The sequence below is a fragment of the Nannospalax galili genome, unplaced genomic scaffold (genome assembly GCF_000622305.1).
Source record: "Nannospalax galili isolate Female #2095 unplaced genomic scaffold, S.galili_v1.0 scaffold226, whole genome shotgun sequence".
Taxonomy (NCBI): Eukaryota; Metazoa; Chordata; class Mammalia; order Rodentia; family Spalacidae; genus Nannospalax; species Nannospalax galili.
In genome coordinates, this window is record NW_008355273.1 from 611842 (window position 1) to 616615 (window position 4774).

The window sequence follows — 4774 nt, forward strand, 5'->3', positions numbered from 1 at the left end:
AAAACTATAGACCCATATCCTTAATGAACATAGATGCAAAAATTCTCAACAAGATACTTGCAAACTGCATACACACATCAAAAAGATCATCCACCATGATGAAGTCAGCTTTATCCCAGAGATGCAGGGATGGTTCAATATATGTAAGTCAATAAACATCATAAATCATATAAATAGGCTCAAAGACAAGAACCACATGGTCATCTCAATAGATGTAGAGATGGCATTTGACAAAATTCAACATACATTTATTTTCAAAGTCTTAGAGTGATTTGGACTGGAGGGAACATACCTCAACATTAAAGCCATGTATAAAAAACCCACAGCCAACATCATACTAAATGGAGAAAAACTGGAAGCATTCCCATTGAAATCAGGAACCAGACAAGGCTGTCCACTATCTGCACTCCTTTATAACATAGTGCTTGAAACTCTTGCCAGAGCAATAAGACAAGAGCAGGATATTAAAGGAGTAATAATTGGAAAAGAGCTCAAATTATCCCTTTTTGAAGATGATATATTATTTTTAAGAGACCCCAAAATTCCACCAGAAAACTCCTATAAATTATTAATATGATCAGTAAAGTGGCAGGTTACAAAATTAACCTTTAAAAGTCTGTAGCCTTTCTGTATACCAATAACAAGCAATCAGAGAAAGAGCACATGGAAACACTCCCCTTCACAATAGATGCAAAAAAATAAAACATCTCAGAATAAACTGACCAAAGACATTAAAGAACTCCACAATAAAAATTTTCTTTCTTTAAAGAAAGAGATTGAAGAAGACATCAGAAGATGGAAGGACCTCCCATGATCATGGATTAGAAGAATTAACATTGTGAAAATGACCATTCTACCAAAATCCATTTATGGATTCAATGCAATGCCAATCAATATGCCCATGATATTTTTCACAGAATTTGGAAAAGCCATCCTAAGATACATATGGAAGCACAAAAGACCTCACATAGCCAAAGCAACTCTGAGCACTAAGAGAAATGCTGGGCACATTACTATACCAGATTTAAGCTATATTACAGAGCTATAGTCATAAAAGTGCATGATACTGGCACAAAAATAGACCCATAGATCAATGGAACAAAATCGAAGACCCAAATATGAGTAAATTCAATTTTAGCCACTTGATATTTGAGAACGGGGCCAAGAATATTCACTGGAGGAAAGACAGCATGTTCAGCAAATGTTGCTGGCAAGACTCGATCTCCACCTGTAGAAGAATGACACTAAACCCTTATCTTTCACCTTGCACAAATGTCAATTCAAAATGTATCAGAGACCTCAATGTAAAGCCTGAAACTGTCATGGTACAGTGACCACAGTCCAAATATGAAAGGTTTGGGGACCCCGATGGATAGAAATCAGAACGCAGGGGATGCAGAGGCTTGTGTACCAGTGCATGTTTATTGTGAACTTAAGCAAGCTAATATAGAAAGCAGATCTGGAGTAACCAAGGAATAACCAAGGATACATCACTAAACAGAAAGTAACCAAGGAATAACTGAGGATACATTATGTTACCGCCAGGGAAACATTATTTCACCAACTGAAACTCACACAATGTTTACAGTATCCAAGATTCAGCTACGTAATATTTAAAATATCTTAAAGTGTATTGTTTGTGATTACTCTTAGCGACTACTAAAATCTATTATTTCTACACAGAAACCAAGCTTACAGTGCTGAGAAACTCTGGTGTCCATAAACTGAAACAGAACTCTTTACTTATGTTTCCAAGACTGCTAACTAATCAGGGAAACATAACCTGTCAACTCAGACCACAGAAGCAGGGAAAGTCCCAGGGTGGAAGCATTCTTTCTCCAATTCTAAAGTCAAACTGTGCCCATAATAGCTCCCAATATTCCCCCCTTTTTATTTTATATAACCTCAGGTAACACCATGTCCAGAATGGAAAGACTGTGCCTCTTTTAAGTTGTCCTCTGCTCAAATCCTTACCAGTCATCGGCACACAGCTTCTATCAGCTACACCCTGTCTTAGGTTGGCTTTTCGCAGAAAATCTTGCCCATCTTTGATACTGGCCTCCACTAGGGGGAGGAGCATAATCTCATATTATGCACAATGCCTTGACTTGCCACAAGAATTTTAACAAATATCTGGTATCCTCAGCCAAGCTTCAGGTCAGGAATTGATCATGCCTCGACAATTCCCCTTTCTTTATAAGTTTGATCTAGATTTTCCTTTTGAAAATGTAGGGAAGACAAGAGAATCTCAGCACTTCTTTTCCAAGCCTCTCAGTTCAAGCATTGGAAGGCACATTGACCTCCTAAAAACAATATGCAAAGAACCATTAACAAGATGACTAAAGAAAATCCAGAACTATGTAATTATACTTTGAATCCATCCTCGAGGATCGAGACCAGAAAGAGTATTTGCTAAAGTAGTAGCTATCTGACCAATAGAACTTGCAGATGGTATTTCTTCTGAAAATTCCTCATATATTTCTTGCTGCAATTGCATCTCATTAAAAGTTACATCATCCATTTTGCCTTGAATATACAACTCTATATTTTTCCATTCACATTCTGAACCATTATATTTATATGGAGTAATACAAAGTTGAGTAGAATTTCAATCACACACATATTGTACAGTTTTCTGCAATTTCATTAACTTTTTTCCCAACCAATGAAGTCCCCTTGAAAAGCAACAATTTCTTCTTGTAATCATGAATTAATTTAAGTCTGATATGTCCAAAGTTTATGAGAATCATCATGCTAATTTTCAATAAAGTTTTGCTTTTGAACAGTTTTCTGAAGCGCCACACCAGTGGTAGTAGCCATAGCAGCTAAAGTGATGAGTCTAAAAACAGTAGCAATAATCAAGCCAATCATACGTTTGCCTCACCGTAACAGTCTTTTGAAAAATCTCAGAATCAGTCCCTGAATGTGACTGCTTTCCCCTAAATGATGCATTTTCACAGGAATCCACAAAGAATTTTGTTGAGTTAAAATCATGACTGATTCAAAAGATTGATTAAAAGATATAGAATTATTAAGACAAGTATACAAATGACAATTTTGACAAGTTAAATTCATCTCCTGTATAACTATGTGTCCTATCAATATCTCTAGAGAGAAGTGCACACAAACTGTATCATAATTTTTAACTTTAGTAAAACCATAAAATACTTTGTCATAAGTAGTAGCAGAAGTACCATCAAAAATTTCCACAGGCTTAAGAGTGGCTAACAATTTCCAAATATGTAATTGGGGAGAATATAATCTTTGTCCTAATCTCATCTGTGGTCTAGAATTAGCTATTCCTCCATTTACCCAAGCTATATGATTTTCAGTATTGAACTTCAAATGTCTGATTATAGGAAAAACTTTCATATACTGAGATTGCTGGGGCACCTGTGTCCTCATATTGTGTCCAGTTAGGACCTGTAGACTGAGCAGAAAGAAGTACCATATCTTGAAAATCATGCCAGACACCTCCTGGAACAACCCAACTCTGCTGTCTTATAGGATAACAAGGAGGAGCTCCAAAACACATAATATCAGAAGACATAAATTGAGTATAATTAAAAACAGTTCCTTCTTCATTAGGAAAATCTGGCTGACCTGTTCCATAAGGGGGTGACAATACATTCATAGGAAAACTTGTAACAACTATGGTAGGTTTCTTCCAAGTATAGGGACAGAGGAGAGGGGGATTAGGAAAATGAGCCCAATATATTACCTCTGCTTCAGCAACAGAGGTGCGAGTAATCAAAGCACACATGGCTAAGAACAGATTTTCCAGAGTAAGTCCCTTACCTGATTGATTAACCATAGATGAAGCCTTGGAAGTCAAGGCTTTCAACTGACTCAAGTAGAAGATGATAACTTTCTCTGATAATGCTGAGGTTTACTGGTCAGCGATAAAGCCGCAAAACAGACCCATCAGCGGGGATGCCAGGAAGAGACTCCATCTACTATAGATATCGTTTTCTTGGTATTAGTAGCTTTTCTGATACCCAATCTTGGAATTCTCCTGGCTTAATCCAAACATTCACTGGATCAGGCAGAAATGATGGTTCCTATAAAAATGCTTATCTCCATAAAATAAAACTTCACCTTGGGGCAAATTTAAAAATTAATAATAAACGAAATATAAAAAATCCATAATAAACAAAATCTAAAGATATTAATAATAAACAAAATCCCAAACAAAATTCATAGAAGTCCTAAATTAATATGTATTAATAATTAGCAAAATCTTATATAATAATAATAAAATCTCATAGAATAATAAACACAACCATTAATAATAAACAATCTTTAATAATAAACAAAATCTCTGATTAATAACTGATTAATAATAATTTGTGATTCTGTATCTAAAATTCTAAATTCCTTATAATCTGGTATATAATTCCTTCCTGTTCATTTTTTAACATGCATTTTAATATATCTGTTAATATGTTCTATTATAGCTTAGCTTAGAGAATTATATTTTATTTCAATAGGTGATTAATTTTATGAAATTTCAGAAAATACTAAATCGCATGCTAGTATTAAGCAGGAGCATAATCAGTTTTAATAGTACTAAAGTCCTCATGACAACAAAGCAAGCTAGCAAATGCACAATACCATAATTATTGAGTTCTCCAAATAAAGGAGTAGCCCTAACAAACTTAGAACAAGTACCCATGGTAACATAAACAAACTTAGAACAAGTATCTATGACAACATATAAATACTATATCATCCAAATAATTCATTAAACCATTGACTAACTGAAAAGATTTTC